The sequence below is a fragment of the Panthera leo genome, chromosome B4, assembly GCF_018350215.1.
Source record: "Panthera leo isolate Ple1 chromosome B4, P.leo_Ple1_pat1.1, whole genome shotgun sequence".
NCBI classification, from domain to species: Eukaryota; Metazoa; Chordata; class Mammalia; order Carnivora; family Felidae; genus Panthera; species Panthera leo.
In genome coordinates, this window is record NC_056685.1 from 12,810,166 (window position 1) to 12,834,004 (window position 23,839).

Sequence of the window (23,839 nt, forward strand, 5' to 3'; positions counted from 1 at the left end):
TACCAGTATTAGACAAATCCCAGCTTTATGGCTTCTTTGGTTGTACCAATAAGTCAGGTAGAGCTGGCCTATCTAACATGGCAGCCAACTAACCATGTGTTTCTTTTTTTTTTTTTTTTATTTTTTTTAACCTTTATTTATTTTTGAGACAGAGAGAGACAGAGCATGAACAGGGGAGGGGCAGAGAGAGAGGGAGACACAGAATCTGAAACAGGCTCCAGGCTCTGAGCTGTCAGCACAGAGCCCGACTCGGGGCTCGAACTCACGGACCTTGAGATCATGACCTGAGCCGAAGCCGGATGCCTAACCAACTGAGCCACCCAGGCACCCCTTTATTTTTTTATTTTTTATTTTTTTAATTTTTTAACCATGTGTTTCTACTGAGCACTTGAAATGTGGCCAGTCTGAATTGAGACATGCTGTAAGGGCAACATGCACACCAGACTTTGAAGACAGTCTGAAAAAAAAAAGAACATAGAATATCTCACATTTTTTATATTGATTGCGTGAGGAGATGATAATAATGGATACATTTGGCTACATAAAATATATTATTAAAATTACATATGCCAGTGTCTTTTAACTTTTTCAATGTGGCTACTAGAAAAAGTAAAATTACACATGTGGCTCCCATTGTGATTTGAATTCTATTTCGACTGGCCAACACTGAGTTCTAGAACCTAAATAACCTTCACTCCTTAGCATATTCTAGGCATGTCGTAGGCACATACCAGGCTTCATTGTTTTACTTATTCCCCAAATTGAAAACAAAGCAATTCAGAGTAAATGTTCATCTCTTTCCAATCTACCAATGAGAAACCTGCCCAAGAGCTCTGTCTGAGAAGTATTCATGCTTTACTCAACCTATAAAGTAAAGACTTGCTTTATAGGTTGTAGGGTAATATCTAAATCCTGTGCTGTTCCTATCACATACACTCGTATTGGAATCAACTTCAGAAGCATCGATTTTGGAAGTGAATGACAGCTACACAAACATGCACACACACACACACACACACACACACACTCCATGTGTGAGTGTGCACATGCATGTGCACTAAATACGAATCTTTCACCAAAAATTTGTAGAGACTACAGAATCGTAGAAAGTCCTTGGGGTTATTTTAGTTCTCAAAGTTAATTGTCGGAATAAGGACTTTGGTCTTTATATAATTTCATAGTTTCCTATAGTTTCCTAAACTGGCTTCCCTACTCTTAAGTACAGTGTTTTATTTTGAAATCTGAGGAGAAATGACTACACTTTGGTTTCCCATTTAGGAAATATGTCCAAGTTCATGCTCTTTGTTTAAGATAAAGTAGACCTTCCAAGACTAAATAGGGTCCTCCTTCAGGCATTTTTATCCCTTTGAAGACACTCAGTTATTACCATTAAGGTAATTCCCTCTGAATATCAATGCGGAGTTAATTTACCCAATTGCTATCATCTTCCTGTATTAAAAGCATCACATTTAGTGAAAAGGAATGTGGCCTTTGGAAAAATCATTTTCTCCTGCTTGTAGCTTCTAGAGTGTGCACTCCCACCTTGTTTTCAAGAGAAAGTGATTGGGTTGCTTTGTCTTATTTGTGGACCCTTCAACACTTTTCCTTGTGTTTGTACAACGGTGACAGAAGGAAGCATTTATTGCCTGACACTCGATATGAGCAGTTAATAAATCCCCACTGGATGAAAAAGTAAATGAGATAGAAGAACTGCTGTGATGACTTTTCCCTTCCCAACAGCTTGGCTGCTCAGAGTTCTCTTCCTCCCCTGCTTGGGATGTAGCAAACAGATCTGACCAGAGCATGAAGGGAATTACCACGAATTAATCAACTCAATTTTTTTAGCCATCGGAAATCCTCGAAAATCCTCACGTCCTTCCCTCCCCTCCCTCAGTCATGTTATGCTTCACTCACCACACTCCTATCCCTTTTTAATTATACAACATGAGGTCGGTGGCTTAGGGACTCTCATCCATCTTCTTTTCACTAACTGAGTATCTCCCCCTGTAAGTACAGCTTGGCCTCCCAGCCCCTGGGAGTGGCCACCTGGGGTCCCTTTGATGAAGCCAGTGGCCCATGTATCTTCTCATTCCACAGGGCCATCCAGACGGCTTTCAACATGACTTCATAAAATCTTCTAGGTCAACAGAATTTTTTCTTGACACATGACAGAAAGGGCTTTGAACCAACCATGGCTTTGAAAGCCCAACAGTGGCCAGGCTGGCACTTGTGGTCTGTTCCCGGTTCTTTTATCTATTTGCTGGGGTGTGGAACAAGCCTTGCATCCTGAATTTACCCAGGCCTAGTCTTAGAGGCCCAAACTTTCATTGTTGGACAATGTATGAGCTGTTCCATCTGGAGAAGCCAAGAAGAGGCACCCTGGTGCCTGTGCCTTTTCCAGGTCCTCTTCTCCCAGGTAGATTATAACTATGATAGTGAAGATCACATGAGATGATGTATATTCAACTTTGCAAGACCCAAAGCACCAAAGGAAGATTGTTCTTTTACTAAGATGTCAGTTAGGAGATGGCCAAACCAAGGACCAAAAGAGAAAAGTAATTTTCTTAAGGTCCTGGAGAGGAAATCTTTGGCTTAGGCTGAGTCTATAATCCTTTCTTCTAAACCTTCTACCTACCATAATTATTTGTCATGAAAGGCTTTATTATAATGAGAGCTGATTCATGCTACAGAGGCATCTGTTTTATTCTGAGCTGAGTCTGCACCTGGACAGGTGAGGACCCAACTTCACAGGGGTCTTGCAGGAGGAGGAGCTCTCTCTCTGTGTCTCAGCTAACAGCATCATCTTGAAGACAGATGGCCTGCCTTCCCTACTTGGACTCATGACTATGACAATTCATTCCAAACATTTGTCATTCAACTTATATTTCTGCATATATCCATTTATGTATTTGCTCATACATTCATACTAGTAATAGCTAACTTTTATTGTGGTGTGCCAAGACCTCACAGGCATTAACACACTTACTTCTTGCAACAACACTTAATAGAAATCCTATTATTGTATGCCATTTTACACATGAAGAAACTGAGGCCCAGAAAAGTTATACCCTAGGAAGTGACAGAGCTAGGGTTTGAACCTGCGCAGTCTGTAGTCTGATTCAAACAAGGCTATGGTGCCTCGCACATCTCCTTTTCCAGACTCACCAAACAAATGGTCCTATAGTCCCTACCTTCCTTGGCACGGTTCACAGATGCCTTGCAAGGGGTTGTTTGAAAATGAATCAAGTTGTTTCCTGTTTGTATGCAACTGAGGTCAGTGGTTCAATAAATGCATTACAGTAGCTCTTTGTAAAGTAATCTGATGCGTGTCTCATAAACCTATTTCTGGTTATTGGCTTTATGGTAAAAATTCATGGCGCCATAAAAACATGGGATGTCTTAAAGGCTTCTGGCTTCTGAAGTTGGATCATCCTTAGCCGTCTCAGAGGTCTCCAGATTAGAAACCATATCAACCTTCCTCAGGAAAACATTTTGATGTCAAGAAACGGTGCATTGAATTTAATCTAAACCTGTCATGCACCAGCTCCTGAAGGTTTCCTCTTATTTAAGCCTCCATTAAGATAAAGGATAGCCTGTCATTAGCCCGTGAATAATCTTGTGGATATTTAATGTGTTTGAAAGTAATTGTCAAGCCCTCCTTAGTCTTCCCTGCTCAGGTGCTACCATTCTGGAGGCCTTAATGATTTCTAGTTCACAGAGCTCTGTGAAAGAGAGAGTCCAATATTTTATCAGAATCCACATATCAAGTAGATAGAACCCAGTGGATCATTTCAGGCAGTACTCTCCATGGAGTCCTGGCAAAATTTCAAGCAGATTTAGCATAATTCTAAGCGACTTTAAGGGTTTCAGGTACTGTCTGATAATTGGCTTAAGGAACCAGAGAACCAATGATTATACTCTTTTGATTCTTTCTTTTGCTATCTATGTTGCCTGTAATTTTAGAATTTTTACTTCTTACATCTATATCGAATGTACTTCCAAAATTGCAGTAGGGTGAAGAAGGATAAATCTCGAACTGATTGTAGCTACGTGTGGCACTTACTGTGGGTACATGAGAGCTGGACCCACAGGACACTATTCTGATGTTCATGCCAAATGCTCATCCTTTATTCTCTCGGCTTTCATTTCCCTGAAAATGTCCCTTTCATGAACAAAGGATGATCCTGGGGTGCCTGGATGGCTCAGTTGGTTAAGCATCCGACTTTGGCTCCAGTCATGGTTTCACGTTTCATGGGTTCGAGCCCCACATCGGGCTCTGTGCTCACGGCCCAGAGCCTAGAAGCTGCTTCAGAGTCTGTGTCTCCCTCGCTCTCTGCCCCTCCTCCTCTCATGCACAGTCTCTGTCTCTCTCTCTTTCAAAAATAAACATTAAAAAAAAATTTTTTTTAAGGGATGATCCTTTTAGAAAGACTTCCTTTAGAAAAACTACTTTATGCCACAAATCTGAAGTCATTCCTTCAGAAAAGGTCACTGCCATGCAATTAATGACACAATGTCTTTGCAGCAGAAATAAGGGAAGCTTGGACAGATAAAAAGCATCTTATCCGGGGGCGCCTGGGTGGCTCAGTCAGTTGGACATTCAACTTTGCCGAGATCAGGTCATAATCTCGCGGTTCGTGAGTTCAAGCCCCGCATCTGGCTCTGTGCTGACAGCTCAGAGCCTGGAGCCTGCTTTGGATTCTCTCTGCCCCTCCCCTATTCATGCTCGCCGTCTCTCTCTCTCTCTCTCAAAAATAAAAATAAACAGCAAAAAAAATTTTTTTAACAATTTAAAGAAAAGCATCTTCTCTGGAGAGTTAGCTAATCGTAAATGGACAGCAGATATTAAAGACAATAGTATCACAGTATACTAAAAAGCCTAGTCAGCACACACAATGGTTACTGAGTTGTCAAGTTAAACTTGGTAAATTTAACACTGCAGTCTTGCTAGAGAGGTTACTTCAGGTCCACTCCCCATTTCCTGTGGAAGCATTTGATTAAAAACCAAGAAGATCCTAGCATTTACAACAACATGGATGGACTTGGAGGGCATTATGCTAAGTGAAAAGAAGTCAGAAAGAGAAAGACAAATCCTGCATGATCTCATTTACACGCAGAGTCTAAAAAGTTAAAAACGAACCAAAAAACCACACTCCTAATGAAAGGGATCACGTTTGTGGTTGCCAGAGGCAAGGATGGGGGCGAGGGTGAGGGAACTGGAGACAGGTGGTCAAAAGGTGCAAACTTCCGGCTGTAACATCAGGTGGTCCTACGACGGAAGGTATGCGTGGTGACCGCAGCTAACTCTCCCATGTGGTATATTTGAAAGCTGCTAAGAGCGTAAATCCTAAAAGTTCTCACCACAAGGAAAGAGACTTTTTTTTTTTTTTTTTTGGTAACTACAGGAGGAGATGGATGTTAAGTAAACTCATGTGGCGTTGTATACCTTAACCTGGTACAGTGCTGCATGTCAATCATATCTCAAGAAAACGGAAAGATAAAAAGATGGACGTCCAACCGAGACATCCTCAGCCCCCCCCCCCTCCCTCTCTTCTTGCAGTGTGGTGGAGAAGGATAAATTCGCACCTGATGCTGCGGCTGACCCAGAACCTACTCCGTGCAAAGTACAGACTCGTCTTGACCGCACGTGGCCCAAGCTGGGCGCTCACTGCCGATGCCCCAGCAGGCACTGGCAAGCAGGATTCGCGAGGGGCCGAAAATGAGGGCAATGGTTTTTGGCGGCCTCGTGCACTTGGAGGCAATGCACGGAGGATTAAAGAGAATCATGAAGGTTGGAGGATTAAAACTCGAATCAGAAAAGGACACGTTTTAAAACGTGCCCAAAGAATGATCAATTATCAAATTCTTTCCTTTACCCTCCTAGGAGAAATGACTCAATCAGCGACTCTCTCTCTCTCTCTCTTTTTTTTCTTTTTCTTTCCCCCTGCCTCTGCAAACATCATTTGTTATGGTTAGAATCCTGAGGCCTGTGTCACGGCCTGCCAGGAGGCCAGTCAGAAGTATATCCATCAGCCTAGAGACTCTCTACATTGCATTCTATATAAAAGAAAGAATAAGTAGTGTGCCCAAGCGAATCCAGCCGAGAGCCAAAAGCTACGCTCAGCCCGTGTATCACTGACAACACACGGCCTGGGCCATGCGGAGGCCAGCTGCTGTCCTGTCTGTCTCTAGGTACGTCAAGTGTGGCCACCACCCAGGAGACGGCGTGTGCCCAGGTGCCCCCTCTGCAACTGCCTTAATTTTCACACTCGTGAACATTTTTCCACCCCGTTTTGCCACTTCCAGTTAATCTCATGCATATTTATGTACCAATTATGCAAATCCCCAGATAAAAATGCATTAAGCACCCATGATTTAGACTGGTTAAGTCTATTACATGGCATAATGAAATTACTGCATGATGTCCAATTTACCTCAACACTTGCTTTAAACTGTCAGTAAGGTATTAAGTCCCCACAACACGGCAAAATTTAGCTCTGGGAGGCTTTCTTTGTCCAGCCCATCATGATACCCTGAAATCAGAAACTTCAAGCTGAAGCCTTACGAAAGGGGGAGAATATTCCAGAATAGGCTTAATGAGGCATAATGTGGGATAAGGTTTAAAAATGACAACACATTGCCACTGATATAAGTCTTTGGGTAAATTTTTGAGAAACGTTGGGTAACTTCAACAACACAGGACATAACAATTTAGAAACTAAAGCCGAGTCTCACCGAGGGATCTTATTTCACAGTCAGGTCTTGTTTCCTAAGTATGATGATTCTGTAGGTGACCAAATTCAAGTGTAACTTGAATCTTCAATATGGAAATATAAATTTCCAGCGTCAGAAATAAGGAGATTAAAGAAGAATCCACAGAAACAATTTAACACACACACACACACACACACACACACACACACACACACACAGCTTGAAGTCTAAAAATTAAAGGGTTTGAATGAGACTCAGTTTGCTATGGAGAGATTTTATGTTTGAAGTTTGGTGGGACCCAAACCCCCATAGTTTCATTGTTCATTGGGTGACGTGACGGTTAAGGAACAAGCTGCGATGTGAATTAAATGATAAATATAATATACGAGCAGTCTGACCCCTGATATCTATTTTTCTGCTATCACAGCATGCCATTTTCATGGGCCCACAGTGTGATTTATACAGCGTCTGGGTCCTGATTCATTTGCATAGGGAACTGCCTTCCAAGTCTAGCAGAGTTGTACTCACCTAAGGTTATGAGCTCAGATCCACTGATCTGATGGGAGCATGAAACTGCACGATACCAGGACAGAAGGTCTGAGGCAGCAATTTCAAAAGCTAGCCGAATAAACAGATTATCACGCCATCCCCTAAGGCATCCATACCCTACCCTGTCAATAAAGGGCGCCATTTGCCATTCTCTTTGCAGCGGTAGAAGATAAATGAACTGGTACCCGCCGTTTCCACGGCCCCTTGGATTGAGACATGCTGCCTGCACCCATCACGACTCGGCTACATGCTCAGGGAGTGCAAACAGGTCACTGAGGGGATCTCACCAGAGATCAGACAGCCAGCCAGCCAGCCGGAGGGCTGGAATTAGAACCTCTGGTAACAAACTCTCTTGGGGTGATCCTTCTAATGAGTGACTATCAGACAACTGGGAGATCACGAATTCTCCCAAAGGATGGGATGCTTTCATGCTTGAGACCCTAGTTTTAACATTCCCTTATGACATCGTGGTCGTGCTCATTAACTAGCAGGAAAAAAACCTGCTCAACAAAAGAGTCTATTTGTGTTGGAACCACTGAACGGAGCATCAAAGAGATGAGGTAAATCAAAGCCTTACTCTATTGGCTGTAACTATTCTGTGTGGTTATATAGCCAATTTCCCCCTGATATTTTTGGAAATTTCTGAATAAAGAAAGTACTATTTTTAGCGTTATTTAGAACTTTTGGCCCACCCATGTAGAGTTCTCTGTGGATGCAGCAAATACCACACAGACTCCCCATCATCTGAGCTTTTAATGGAAAGCCCCAGCTCCAAGGCATCTCGACTGAAAAAGCAAACTCCAGCCAAGGAGAACAAGTTCCCAGAGCCTCCAGGAGATTGTAAGCAGCTCCCTGGGTGCACCCTTAAATGTTACAGTACCAAGTTCTGACCAAGATGTCAGGCGAGTCCGGTGCTCTGGGCTCTTTTCTGCAGGTCTGGGAGCTCTCCGAGAACACACTGGCTTCCAGAATGCATTAACCTACTTTCCACAGAGGATTCCCTGACCCTCTTGCTCTGAAGAAGAGGAGGAGGAAAGAGGGTATTTCCAGTAAGAGCTGGGCACGCTCTGCTTTAAACGTGTTACTCCTCCTGCTACACACAGCAATGCCGCCAGAGAAATTGGTACTTCCTGCAACGAACAGCTCCCGGGGCTGCACAGCCTCCAAGAAGAGTGATTGGAAATCCTGCTAAAATATGGCTGTCTAATCAAGCGAGAGGGGAACTCATTTACCAGGATTCCCATTGTCCGCACTGACAGATGGTTCTCTCCCCCCTGCTTTCCCCTTCCCACTGCCTTTGAGGCTAGCCTATTCTTTCAGAGATCCAGCCTAGTTGTGAAAGAAGACAAAAGCTCAGTGAGCCTCCCATTCACAGAGGCTCCGGGCACCTCAGCTGCCTTTTTTTTTTTTTCCAACATCCAAGCAGAATCAAAAGAAATCGAGATTCACTCTCCTTACCTTGGTCCTCATCGGAGACAGGAGCCCTTCCATTTTGGCGGAATTCTCATGCCAGTTGCTGTCCTCTCCAAGTTACTCTGTGTGTGTGCTGTCCTTAAGCATCCCACACGAAAAGAGCCATGCGGGGAGTCCTGGTCTCTCCCCTCTCCCGGGCGGTGCCTCTGCACCGTCACCCTGTCTAACTTGAATCTCCAGTGCCTGGAAAGCGCTGTTCCTAGAGCAGCCCGCTCGCTTCCTCGCCCTCTTCCCTCTCTTGCTTCTCTCTCTCCCGAGCTCTCTCTCCTCCCTCCCTTTCCTCCCTCTCTTTCCATAATCTGCCTAGAGCTCTCTGTGTACCGTGCTCACTTGACAAATGATCCCTGTCTTAGGTACCGCATTTGAGCCAAGAAAAGTGATCTGAACCAAACCACAGGGGCGGCTCACCCAGGAAAGGAGGCGAGGGGGGCTGAGCTCTGCCCGGGCATCCTGGGCTCCCGAGCTCAGCTGTGCAGTCGCTCTCTCTAGAGCGGACAGCTGAAGGCACTGCTTTGGTTCTCCATTCATTTCTCTTTTAAGGAACAGGACCCTGAGAGCAGTGGATCCAGGTGTCACCATTACTCAGCTGTTTTTCTGAAAGCTGAAAAAGAAATCTCACCTCTCGGATATTTCCAAATGCTCATTTGTTTAGCCCAGTTGTTGACACAGCATCTGGATAGTTAACTGGATTTTTTTTTCCTGTCTGACCAGATGTTTAAGAGCATATAAGCAAAGCCTCTTCTTAGGAAAAGTTTCAACACTGATTTATAGACTCAGTGCCTAACAGCGGAGCATAAAATAATAAGCACGTGTAGCTCTCCAGGACTCCAGATAAACCAGGATTGACTCTCTCATTCGGCATTGCCAGTCACTTGTAAAAAGTAGCCAGTGAGAAAATACTGCAAAGACTTGGGTCAGGGCATAATGAAGTTGAAAACAGATTTTTTTTTTGAACTTTCTTATGTTTAAGGAGTTTTCTATATGAAAATAATTCAACATCTCTACTTCAGCAGGTGACTCCTTAATTGTAGCTAAGAACATCTATACCATTATAAGGGATTTCACATTATATAATGTGACACACACAGACCATACGTGAACTCACCGATGATATTTAAGGCTGACATCCTGTGTCCTTTGTTCCTTGGATGGCACTTGTCCCTCTCTCTATCTGCCACGACTCCCAAGACGTCTTGAAGATGGGGCCATCTATGCTGGTTCTCCAGATGGTGTCCTAGGATGGTCCATGACTCCAGTTCCTAATCCTTGATTACCTCAAGTTTTTTTCCAGTTCATTCATCTGTATCTAAGGAACTTCAGCTTCTACACCAACTACATTGCACTGATTCATTTCCTTGGTTAGTCCCCAGTTCTCTATTCTTAACGTTTTCCCCCTATTATCTTAGGTGCATGTCTACAGCCTCATTCACACTTAACCAGGCGCTTACCTCCTCTGACCAGAGTCTTAACGTCCTGACAAATCCTCAATGGCTCCAACCTACTGAAAGTGATACTCTGTCTTTATATAAAATATCTTTGCCATTTCTGGGGGCCTCTGGACCTCGTTATCTCTTGCTATTGGCTTAACCATGACGTTTTCTTACACAGTATCCTAGCGTGTGGGGTCCCTTAGTCTTTTGTTTTATTCATTCAATCATTCAATAAGGAGATATAATGCACCTACTGTGTGCCAGGAGGTTTTAGTTTCAGGTTATAGAGTGGAGAGTAAGGTAGAGAAAGCTCTTACCCCCATGCCCTTATATTCTGTTTGCTACAAAACTCAACCAACTCACCAAGCCCTTTCATCTGTCATCTCATTTTTTACTTCGACCTCTACCCATGATATTGTGTTTCTCTAGAGGATTGCAAACCCTACTAGGAGACTGTCCCTTCCCCTAGAGCTTTGCTTTCTTTTGGCCCTCTTCCTAACTGGGTACCCATTATCAACTTTCTTTGAGGCGACTAAAAACTAATTTATTCACAAGAATTACATTCCTTCACTGCCATCTTTAATTTTATTTCCTTTCCTCTTCCTCAGCCCTCCCTCCATCTTCTCAAAGGCTTTATTTTGGGGTTGGGGGAGGAAATCACTCTTTGTATGTTCAAGGTATCATTCCTCCTCTGCCTGACTTACTAGCCCCAGATATTCGGACAGGCTTTTTACCCTGGCCGTTGTAGAGACATCACTGATCCCACGTACCATGTTCAGGTTTCATCCTGTTTGATTGGTCCTGATTTGAACAAGATATATCTGTTACTTGCTTTTTACTTTTGGCAACTCTTTCCTGAGCCATTCTATTCTGGTCTTTGTCCCTTCCTAGTCCCAGAGACCCTCTCACCAGAATTATCAATCAGAATCACTCCTCTAGAGTTTTCTCCTTGACCTTTTTTGTCTGTGGCACAACGGATCACCCCCTGCTGCTTGTCAGTCTGACCCTAAAGTTTAGTTATAGGGGTAGAACAGACTGGGATGGTGTCAAGGTTAAAAAAAAAAATCAGACTAATTACATGTGTAAGACTGGTTGTTTTCTGACAAACTCTAAACATAGCTTCCGGAACCAAAACTACCTTCCGAAGCTAGGGGAAGGGCCTTGAGCAAGGAATTGCGAATATCCTATATCATCACACCATATAAGGAAGGTTTAGCTTTTCTGGTTGTTTACATTCCAGTCCCCCAGCCCCTGGAGTCTGGGTTTGTTCATCGTGTTTTTATAGTGGTCTGCAAGGTCCCTGACTAAAGGAACCCCCTGGGAATCAACAGGATTCAGAATCATATTAGGATCTTGAAATGATGCTGATGGTGATGATCAAGATGAAGGTGGCAACAGGTGCCTTGTCCCAGGCACTGCACTCAGAGATTTTCATGGATTAGCTCCTCCTATGAAGGAGGTACCATTCTTCTGGCTATTTTGCAGAAGCTTTGGTTAATTTGCACACAATGGACCTGTATTTAGCTGCATGAGGCCACACATAGTGAGAATGCTATTTCCTTCTCATCTCCACCAACATACAAAGACTTAAATGCATATTTCATCATCTATTCTTTATTAGTCAGGGGCTTCAAATTAAGCATTTGAAAGTGTATTATTTTAGGCCATCGTGTTAACTTTCTGTATCTCATTCATTGACTTGTGCACAGAACCAATATTCATTGGCCACCCGTCTCAAGCCAGGTACCATGGAAGACACTTATCAAGCACAAGTCTTGTATTTATTAAAGCTATTTGTAAAGTGGAACGTGCCAGTCAATTTGTTACTAGCATCTCCAAGTCCTTTACCTACTGAGCACTCCATGTCTTACACCTAAAGTAGTTAGACTTATTTAGCGATGGGAGGGGGCAGGAGGAGAGGTGGTAGTTGCAGGAGGGCTTATGAAATACTCTAATTTAGGCAACAGATGTACCGTGTCAATGAAAATAATCATCGGATCATTAGGTGTCCTAACACCATGGAGAATGATCACTGTTGCCAAAACAGTCAGAAACAGGAAACCCCATTCACCGCTCTACATCCCAGGTTCCCTTATGTAGGGGTGCTCTCTGCTTGCAACTTCACGTTTTAAGAGAGTTCCTTCAGCTTCAAAAAGGGCAGAATTTACAATCTGGGATTAACTCAGCCTTGGAAGAAAAAGTCAATGAATATCAAATATATAGAAACCGGTGAAATATCAATTAAGTGTGTACCACAGGGAAAGGGAGTCTTAGCTGCAATCCAACTCAGCAAATTCCCATTGGGTGGTGAGGGCTTCTGACTTACAGAGGGAGTGTCCCTGTTCCAAGCAACCTCTTTTAGCAAATCTCCTTGCATTTGAGCCATTCTTCTTCCCCATTTGGATGTTCAAAAAAAGGAGAGGAGAAATGGATGGATGAATGGATGACCTTTATAATAAACCTCTCTAGACCAGGAGCACTTGGAAATGTCACAAAGGCCATTAGATAGGACGTGGTCAGAGGCTCAGATTTCCCATCTCTCCTGCATGAAAACATTGACCCTTTCTTCCCCACATCTTCACCATCTTCAAGGTTAATTTCTTTAGGCCCCTTGTAGTCTCTGGGGACCACAGCCAGTTGCACAATTAAGGTTCATTATCTGAGGATTGGGTTGCCTTGCTTCATAAATGGTTTTCGATTCATTAAGGTAAGAGGATTGTGACCTGACAACCACTTAGGTCTTTTCCTCTGTGACTCATCACTCTTGAGTTCCTACTGGGAAACATCTTCATTAAGACTTAAGCTTTGGGGTGATAAAGGATAGAAAAGACCTTATTCCTGGATTGGTTCCAGGTATCTTGGGCAGCACTAAGGGAGTTATTTAGCTGAGGCTATAAATCTCCTCCTGCTTTCAACCCCCCCTGGCCTCTGCCCCTCACCTTGAGCCACATGTATTGGTTTTGCTTCATACTGTAACTGCCAAAACAGATCACGGAGAAAATTTTCGCTTACTACACGCTAAACTAAAGTGTTCAATGAAAGTTGTGATTTAATTTCTAAGCGCTTGAATTTATGTTTTACCTGTGTAAGGATAAGCATTCTATACGTTATTGTAAAACAGAGATTTTACAGTGACTGGCATTTTTGAAAGGGCGCTCACATGTGTTATCTTTTTAAAACTTCACAATAATTCTGTTAGGTGTGTGTGGCAGGTATTAATTTCCATTTTGCAAGAGTAGGGAGATGAATAGGAAGAAAATAATGTTTGCTGAGCACCAGCTTTGTTCCAGCCTTGACCTTTAAAGCACCATCTCATTTCATTTTCAAAGGTATGTTATGATATGTTATTATAATAATATTATTATTCCCATCTAACAGATGCAAGAACTGAGATTGAGAGAATTAGTGTTGTGGTAGGTTGCATCATGTAGCCTCAGTTATTCATGCATTTTGTCATCTGTCCACTTGCCATTCAGACTTGGTCATGCACTCTTTTTCTCACTTTTCTCTGGGTATGGCTATGTGACTTCCCTTGACTGATGGAGTGGATGTTAACAAATATGGTACAAACAGAAGCTTAAAGATGTTCCTGGGTAGGACATAGGAATTATGTCCTGCTGATTCCTGGAGGAGGATGAAAGAAATCCAACCTACAGACTTGGGAGCAAGCTCAGCCAACATCAGCTGAGCCCAGGATAGATCAGTAAAACTGCAAACTTTTGAACACCCAACATCTACCACTGTGTGGCACCCGGCGGTATGTTTGTTATGCAACTAATGGATATCATAACTAATCCAAGACCAGAGTTCCTAAGTGGTCACACAGGAACCAGAACCTGACACAGGAAGACTTAGAACTCCACATATGTCAAGATTTCCTACTCTACTGCAGCTCTGAGAGCAAGTCATGTAGAGTGATGGAAATACTTAATGGTTATTCAAGTATTTCCCAGAGCTCCACATCAGAATCTGAGCTTCCAGACATACAGACTGGCACTTTCATGTTACAAAACACCAAGTATAAGACCTACGGCATTTCATTCCCCATGTTTCTTCTTCCCTTATTTTCATTCGAAAATGGTGGACGACTAGGGGAAAGAGTGGTGTTAGGTTCTATGTCTTGGTTGATCAGTCATCTTGTCTTTATGATCTTTCAGATTCTCTGTCCCATTTTCTAAAGCACAAGTGATTGCCTAAAGTTATCAGCAATCAGTACAGCAGTTAATTGGATTCTAGCCCTGGGAGACTTCCTTAGCAGCTCTTGTCTTTCTGAAAAAGTGCTGTACGGTGGGAAGAACAAACCTGCCTCTTTTTTTGCATTATTGTGCATGCTTGAGCTGGAAATGGGTCTCTACCTACCCCTGTGTTTTATGAAGAAGTATGAGGAACAGAGTGACATTACTCTGCAAAGGGTTTGGAAAGAGGTATTTCCATTGCTTGCTTGCTTTCAGGGTTTCTGGTTTAAGCGCTTTTGTGAAGAGGGAGGCAACCAACAGCTGCCCTGGCCTCAGATCATTACTCCAGTGTTTGCTTAGGAGACCTCTGGGAGCAGAGATAAGGAAAAAGCTGAGAGGAGCATGCAGGCGGAAGCGCTGAGGAAGCTGCTGGCACTTTCCTTCCTTCCCATCCCTGTAGAGCCGGAATCGCTTGGATGCTCCTCTAATCCTCTCCACCCACCTTCCCTCAAAGAGGGCATTCAGTTAGCATTTTATAAGGTCTCTTGTTTCTGCTGGAAATAAGGCAGTACGGCGCTAAAGGGTGTCATGAACGGGGAACATTTTTTTCTTGAGATCTCCCTCAAAATGTTCAGGAAGGTCAGGCCTCAGACAAGTCCCTTTCAAAAACTGGCTTGCAATTGTTTATCGAAGCGTGCGTTTGGATGGGATAAGAATGACAGCGATCCAAAGAGATGGGAATCCAAGCAGTTTCTGCTTCTGAGACTTGCTGGAATCCTGAAGCTGTGTAAACAGAAGGAGAACTTTTTTCTCTAAAGGGCCAATCCTGCAAGCTGGGGGTGTGATTGTGGCCATCTTGTATAACCCTCTCCATCTTATATCCTAAAAGCACATCATTAACCACTGAGCTCATCTAGGCTTGGCACTGGGGTGCTGTGGGGTTCTTTCAAGCCACACATATGTGTTAAGAAATGTCTCAGTCCATTCAGTCTGCTATAACAGAAATGCCATAGGCTGGGGGGCTTATAAACAACAGACATTTATTTCTTACAGTTCTGGAGGCCGGGAAGTCCAAGATCAAGGCATCAACAGATTCAGTGTCTGGTGAAGACCTGTTTCCAGGTCCACAGACAGCCTCCTTCTCCCGGTCTCCTCACATGGCAGAAAGGGAAAGGAAGCTCTTTGGGGCCTTTTTAAGGACACTAATCCCATCATGAAGACTCCACTCTCATGACCTAATCACCTTCCAAAGACCCACCTCCCAATACTATCACACTGAGGATTAGGTTTCAATATATGAATTTAGGGGGACACAAACATTCAGTCTATAGAAAGAACCCACTGGATGTCAGGCCCAGTCAGAGGCTCTGCCCTGAGGTTGTTACAAAGGTAATGAATGTGGGTGATGGCTCTTGAAAAATTCCAAGGATTGGAGATGAAAATCCCAATTTGGGGAGGGAGAACTAGCACAGAGGGCTGGACCACAAAGTGGAACCAAAGGTGGGAGGAAGTACAATTCACCCGGCATTCTGGATTAAGGCTTCCTAGAGGGGGCTACTCTTGTGGCTTCATGGCTATCTAGAGAAGATCACAATGTTGGGGCCATTAAGATGGCGGGATGGGCGTGCTGAAGTATGGGATTGAAGAGTGGATTTCGGGCCAAGAAAGAAACACATGCCAAGGAAATCTGGGGGCTGAAAGTAGCATGATATGTGAGGGCAGAGGTAAGAACTCTGAGGTGTGCAGAGTGCTGATAACAATCTCCAGGTTGTATGATCTCTGACGCTATTTTTCTTAATTTAAAACTTAATTTATACCTTTCCTCCTTTGAAAAAAATCTACACAACATGCACAAGTAATAGGCATAATTCACTTTATACTGTCAGTGTTCTTATGAAAAGTTGCATGTTAATTTATTAAAATTCCACGGGAAGTTCTTTTCTATTACGAAGCCTCATTCTTTTAAGTTATCTGATATCGCAAGTTGAAGTGCGCCTACCTGAACCGTACTTGCTTGTCTCTTTAATTGACAGTAGTGGGATTACTTAATAGTGGAATTATGTTGAGAATGTGACCTTTCAAACAATAAATGTGCCTCCACGTGCATTATTTTCATAGCTCTGAGGGGTTTTTCAGATCAATTCTGCATCTTAAATTTCATTGGCCAGTTTTGACCTGAGGCACAAAGGAAAATAATTGCTCACCTCAATTTCTTTCTGTGTTAAAATCATGAAGTTAATGGTAGATACTGATGGGCCTCTTTTATCCAAAAACCTGGAAGCATGCTCTGTTTTGCAAACGATATCTTAACCTTGATATCCAAGTATGTGCCTTAGAAGCAGAACTGTTTTTTTCTCACAAATGGAAAAAGAGGCACCAGTGCCCGAGGTCACAAAGTCATTGACTTTTGGATCAATCAGATGTGAGGAATATTTCTGCCTCAATTCTAATAAAACATGATTTTTCTGATTCAGAACCTCTGCCTGCACCTGACAAACCAAATTCTGAATGCGAACAGTATTGACTTTAAACATAATGGCAATTAATCACACGAACCAAGAGAAATGATGAGGTATGAAACACAGCTGCAGAAAAAAAGATTTTGCTTGAAAACTTTGCTATGGTTTCCAAGCGTGGTCACGGAATGATCACCCAGCCATGGTCAAGGGAAAGGAAATGGAGCAGATCGTCAAAACTCTTCTACCTGAACTCATTTTCTCTATCTAGCTTATGGAATGATCTTGATGATCTTTCCTGGCTTCTCAAGGCCAGCTTTCTAGTCCATTAAATGTAAAATGGGAAAATCACTAGTTCCCACATGTTCCAAAACCTTCCTGAAAAAAATGGTACTTTCTTTCCAATTTAAGTGCATTCATTTGCTCAACAAAGATTCAAGATCTCGGTGCAAGGCACCGTGCCCAGCTCCCAAGGGGCAGTCTGAATATTCATAGAAGCACAGGCCCAGGCTGGACAAGACACAACTTTTTTTTCACCTCAAGGAAATAAATATCTCCTGAAGCTTCTGTCCAAAGAAACTCAGATGTATGGCACACAGGCTATGTGTCAGAATAGAGAGGAGAGAAGTTTGGTGAGTAAAGCCACATTTTTTTTTAAAGGAAATGCTGGCTTTCCTGGCTGTATCCTCATGCATGGATGGCCAGGATGTAACTCTGCGGGCATAGTGGAGCACAAACAAACATGACCACTAAAGTAGTGTGGGGTGTCTCCCTTTCACGTCTGAATATGTTTACATAGTTACACAACCAGAGAGCTTGGAATGAAAGAAAACAATGCCCAGGAGAGAGGAATGCTTTGAATCTGGGTCGCTGGACCTTGATTTCACTTCTTCTTTGTTAAACCAACCTGGGCCTATTACACATTTTGGCCATCCTTTGCCAGAGTCTGTGTCTGGACAGGTCTTTCTTAGGCAGTTATCTCTGCAAGAACATTCCACCCACCTTTTCCTATGATGTGTATTATATGGTGTAGCCCAAAGCCACTATGGGGTCGAATCTGCATGTCTGTTTCAAGAAGCCTAGAAGATGCTGTTTGCGTAAGGCTCTTGCTTTCTGGGAGACCCTGGAAGAAGGACTTAGAGATGGATTCTTTTCATTTTTTCATTTAGTTCTAGACATCCACATGAGAGATGCTTGTGACTTAACCTCAACATCTGTAGGGTGTTCTTGGGGAAAGAGGGATCAACCTCACCAGAAGGAGAGGTACTAAAGATCAGAACCCCACAACGAAAGCAAAAATCCAAAACCCTGGCAAGCCCCAGCACTATGTGCAGCCTTCCTGACCCTCCTGAGGACTTAGGGTTAAGTCTACCAAAACAGAACTAGAACACTAAAACCTCAAGGACCTACTGTGGCAGGACAAAAAAAAAAAAAAAAAAAGGCTCTATGTATGCAGAGGGAATGTACCTCATGCGTAAGAAGGTACAAGGGTAACAGCATTATAGGTGAAGGTAATCATAGCCACATAGCTATGGCATTGATGTTGCAGCACATATCCGTAATACGCTTGCCAGAAGAGTGATAGGGTGGCCCTGGAACCAGAGTTGGACGTGCGTATGACTGGCAGCAGAACCAGGACTTGGCAGCCACATGGAGTATCTCCAGTGGCCACATGACAGCAAGGCAGTTCTAGAGGGATGTGGTGGTGGCTGACAGGAGAGAACGCTGGTACCAGTCAAAACAACAGGGAGGTGAAATCCAGCCTAGTCTTGGAAGTCACGGGCTGAGCTGGGCTAGACACAGCAGCAGCAGGACTGGCCAGGTTCTGTGTGGAGTGGGACAGGATAGGAACAGCAGTGAGGCACAGATAGCCTCAGCAGTGGCTCCAAAACAGCAACGGGCAAAAGTAAAGCCAGAGCAGAGTTACCTGGGTCAATGGTAAGGATAGGAGGTCAGTCAGAGCACTGGCTGCACAGAATCCATGGTCAATGGAGCAGTGGAGTAGGTAGGAGTGTGCGCTGGGCCCACGCGATCATGTAAGGAAACACGATGGTCTGAAAACCCTGCTGCTCTTTTATTCAACGTCACCCACGTGTGACCCACAGGAATAGACCGTGCATCTTCTTTCCTCTTAATGATATTCATAGCCTCCTAAGAGAGGAAAGGGTTATTCAGCCTGAGGCTGCAGCTGTTGGGTTGAGCCCAGGAGTTTTGACCAGAGGATGCAGAAAGGGAGCTGTGGCCTTCACCTGGTCAAGGTGGCCCTGGATGAAAGTTTTACCCTCAAAGACTAATTTACAAAAAAGAAACAGCTTATATTCTATTAATACAATGATGCTACTTCTCAAAGGCATGGTAAGCCTAACTCCATGATATAAAAGCAAAGGATACTGGAATGGAATTCTATATCAAGTGTTTTATCCACTCATTTCACAGATGGGTATTGAGTCCCAGGGAGCTCAGTGAATCTCTTTAGATTACACAAGTCCTTAGAAAAAATCCGATACTCCTCTTACTCCAACATACTGTCTATTATATGCCCTTTGTAAATAAAGGTATTTTGTTTAGACCAGGCTAACAAATGCTGATAGAATGACCTGGAAACTCTCCGTAGACATCTGCTTTGACCTGCATCCAACCATTTCTCTGCTCACCCTCAGTGTATGTGGGGAAAAGACCAGCCAAGTGTGGTGGGCAGAAGAGTTGGAGGGGACTTGGGCCCATTACTAGGAAGTAGTCAAGAACACTTGCTGAATGACCTATTTGGGGGTTAGCAATAGACAACTTGGTTTTTATTTGAGTCCATAATTTGCTAGGAAAAAAGAAAGATAAAACAAAGAGAAAGGGAGCTAAATCGAAACATATGATGCATTCCCCTAGGGCGCTGGCTGGAAAATGAAAGCCAGGTATGATTCTGTCCAGTAAGGAGGCAGAAAGTAGTTTCTGGTGGTGGCCAATCTCTCACTGCTTGAAGAGGGAGGATGATGTGTGCCATTGGCCTCATGGGCTGTATGGTCACGGGCTCCCCATTTGCCCACAAGGAAGGTGAGGGGATATGTATCCCATAATGCGAGTTTTCATGTCTAATACCTTCCAGGAAAGATACCCCCATATGTTTGTAGTTCCCTCAATATTATACATCCCAGCACCTTCTTTCTCCCAAATGAGATCCCTCTCCAGACTTTCCAAACACTGTCATCAACAGTACTAATTCTTACGGCCAATGTTATCCACATCCTTGTCTGCTGCCTCTCCTCATGTGCCAAGTTCCCACCGCCTGATGCCTGGGCTGTGTCAGTGGTCTCTTGGTTGCTTTGGCCAGTGTTTCTTTCTTAAACTGTACAATTGCGTGCATACCAGTCCCTACTAAGAAATGTACGATGGCTCCCCACTACATGACAGTGAAGTCCAAACTCCTTAATTTGGCTTTCAGAGGCATCCACCACCCGTTTTCCTACTTACCTCCCCTCCTGCCAAACACATTGTTCAATTATTCCCACTTGGAAGCTACCATTCCCACCTTCCCACATTGTTATAAATGTTTATTTATGTTGAGGGAGAGGGAGAGAGAGAATCCTAAGCAGGCTCTACACTGTCAGCACAGAGCCCAATGCAGGGCTCAATCTCACAAACCATGAGATCATGACCTGAGCCTAAATCAAGAGTCAGACACTTAATGGACTGAGCCACCCGGGTGCCCCCCACCTTCCCACATTTACTCCCATATCAAGAATTTCCCCTTTAATCAATGATATCAAGTGATAAAGAGCCCAATACCCACAACTTTGTAAGTACTCCATAAATATTAAATGCTCCTTTCAAAGTCCACATCTACTCCTCTTCCTACAAGAAGCTTCTCCTCCTCAATCCAATCCGCTTCTCTTCTGTAATGGCTATTGGACATCTAGTTTAGGTTATCTTTTATTGTTATCTTGTAACCTTCACCTCATTGTAACCCTCAAACACAGGCTATCAGAGCTCTGTGTTTCCATCAGTATGTATAGCATCCTGTCCCATAGATAGTAAGAGCTTAATCCCTCACATTGATGATACTGTGGCATCACCAGAATGTGGTCCTTAGCTCCAAACATGCTTACATCACTGGCTCACCTTTTAACCACCACGTAGCAAAATTCCAGAAATGCAAGAATTTTAGATGAAGAAAGGGATAAGAGGAGGAAGGTGAACATGTATTTATTGGCTACCTTCTTATACAAGGTACCATTTTTTTTGGTTCTTTTATGAATGTCCCCCCATATAAAGAAAAAATAATATAAAGGAATGAATTGATTCTGCCAGGATAACAAATGTTGCTGTCATCACTTAGGCCTAGAACCCATAAATTTCCAATGCCCACTGAAAAACAGCCAACATCAAGGTTAGTTTAGATGGATCTTAACCTGATGCTCAGTACTGAGAACGGTAGTACAAATGTTGGGAACTTAAGTCGGCCTCAGTAAGAAAACACTTATAAGTTTAATGAGAGCTCTGGAGAGATTTCTATCTGTATTACTTAATGCTTGCAAGCTTCGTGGTGTTCTCTCTGATTCTAAGTGAGGCCACGTAGCACCTTGATACTTCTCATACATAAACCCAGGGCAGCTGGGGTTCTCTTGACATGACAACACCTTCCAAACAGGTTTGAAAAAACTTGTCTAAATTTTTAAAATTTTATTTTAGGGGGAAGGGATGGAGAGAGAGAGAGAGAGGGAAAAGAAGAAGAAGAAGAAGAAGAAGAAGAAGAAGAAGAAGAAGAAGAAGAAGAAGGAGGAGAAGAAGAAGAAGAAAGAGAGAGAGAGAGAGAGAGAGAGAGAGAGAGAGAGAGAATATCCTAAGCAGACTTCATGCTTAGCATGGAGCCCATTGCAGGGCTCAATCCCACAACACTGGGATCATGACCTGAGCCAAAATCAAGAGTCGGAAACTCAACCAACTGATCCACTCAAGTGCCCCAAAACTTGTCTAAATGTTTTATAGATAGTACCTTTTGAGTAAGAAAAGGGTCATCACTTTGGTCATCACTCCGCTTTCACAGATGGTAAAAATGAGGTACAGATCACTACAGTGACAGCCTTTCATGACACACTATTATGGCCTGGCTCTCGTGGGCTAGGCTGCCACTCACCTAGGGTGAAAATGGTACACTTTTCATGGCTAATGACCACCACTCATATATTGGTGGCAACTTCTAAGACAATTGGGCATCACACGTAGGAGAAGGGACTTTTATCCAGATGGATATGCAATTCCTGAAACAATAATACTGTTGACATAGAGCTGTGGCTCCTCAAGGCAAGTAGAAGGGCCAACTGGCAGGAAAAAAACAGTCACAAGATGGCTCTTGTTTGTAAGGCTCAGAACCAATGGGAATGGAAGTCCTTCATCGTGGCCCCTGGTCTCTGTGTCACTAATTAGAAAATACAACCAACTGCTTCTCTATGCTTCCTATGCAGCAGTACATGAGGCATCATGTGACTACACAGAACAAAAAGTAGCATCAGGCTGTTGCTATGGAAACCTAAGGACCATCTGAATTGCTATGGCATCATAAAAGCAAAATTCCAATCATCAGCCTTTAACCACAGGGCTGTTGAAATCTACCTCATATTTTTAGAATGTGTGACATTTAACACACTGATGAGTATTTCCAGCTTCAGAATACATTCCCCGCTTTCATATTTAGATGGGATTTTTCAGTTCAACTGACGGGAATTTTTTTTTTCTTCTAGGAAATGTGCCGTCTCCTTAAGAGAGAGTGCAGCTCTTTATACACATTATTTCCTAGATGTCGCTTCAGTCGTGTATCTTATTTTCTCTTGACTCTATAATTAAAATTATATTCTCATTGGCTGCCTATCTCCTCTTCCACCAGACTCTCCCTAGTTGTATGTTTCATTTCCCTAGTGGAAACGTCATCTAGGTCTTAATCCCCACTGGTTTTAACCGATCACACTTTAAGCCTTAGCTGCTAATAATGAACTGTTCTGAGTCCCAGCCAGAGGGGCACGGCTGCTTCCCTGGTGATTATCTCTCAGGTTGCCATCCCCTTATCATTCAAGGTGATCCCCATTTACTGACTTTTCCAGGCTTTGTGTAAAATCTTTTTCCGGATCTGGAATCGTAGGTATGTCATTTCCACTTTCCCCTAGGAGAATTGCTAACAGTATTTGGTTTAACTCTGTATACTCCACATTTTGGATATATGTGTCTACACGCACACACATGCTCACTAATACATTGTTTATCTTGTTTAAAGAGGTTAAAAGAGCTTAATCGGCCGTGAAAGACGACTCTTATAACCTAGTTAGCTTAGAAGAAAGAAAAAGGGAAATTCTGAATATAGAGTCGGGAAATACAAATTCTGCTCAAGGAAAGCTGTTAAGTTAGTACACTGTTGTGTGACAAGTGTCCTCCACATCTATTTTGTTCACCCAGCACCAGCCTCTTCACACCTTCGGGTTTCTGTTAAGAGCCTTCTCCTTTGAACCCCTTTGCTTAAGAGAGTTTCAGGCTCTCTTAGACTTATTTATTTTCTTCCCTTCTTTAAACCTCTCCAAAGAAATGCCTTCTTGTTTTCTCCACAGTATTAGATAAGCTCCAGCACGTTGGTGAGCGTGGCACTACCAAGGTGTGACTTTCATCTGTGAATTTCCAGGAACTGACGTCTCTGCCATCGTGTTACTGAATTTAAAAGCATAATGAATTCCTAGAAAGAGCGTTTCAGCATTTTTGAGTCACCTTTTTCTTCCAGGGGTCACCAGACTCTTCCAGAGGATGATTTATTTATTCACTACTACAACTATAATCTGTCCCCCCCCCAAAAAAAAAAAAAAAAAAAACACTGCACTTGTCAGGGCTGTATGGAGCAATGTGAGCTAAACATATTTGCGCAGAGAGCAATGCCACAAAAAGAGAGAAAGAGTAACAGCCTGATTTGTTGATTCCTACTTCACGGACTGCACTGTGCCCTTGTCAATATCTAGGTCAAGTTAAATACTGTGTTCAGAAATTCTACTCTGGGGCAACCATGGGTAATTTTGTT

General features: G+C 43.2%; 1 protein-coding gene and 1 long non-coding RNA gene across 5 annotated transcripts in view; both read right to left on the reverse strand.

Moving 5' to 3' along the window:
* Positions 1-23,839, reverse strand: part of FRMD4A (FERM domain containing 4A) — a 614,500-nt gene that overhangs the window by 441,475 nt on the left and 149,186 nt on the right. The gene's annotated exons all lie outside the window — the stretch shown is intronic.
* On the reverse strand, positions 18,851-22,255 carry LOC122223885. Its single transcript, XR_006204555.1, has 2 exons — positions 21,782-22,255; positions 18,851-18,948 (listed from the first exon to the last, which is right to left on the reverse strand). It is a non-coding gene; the product is annotated as an uncharacterized LOC122223885 (long non-coding RNA).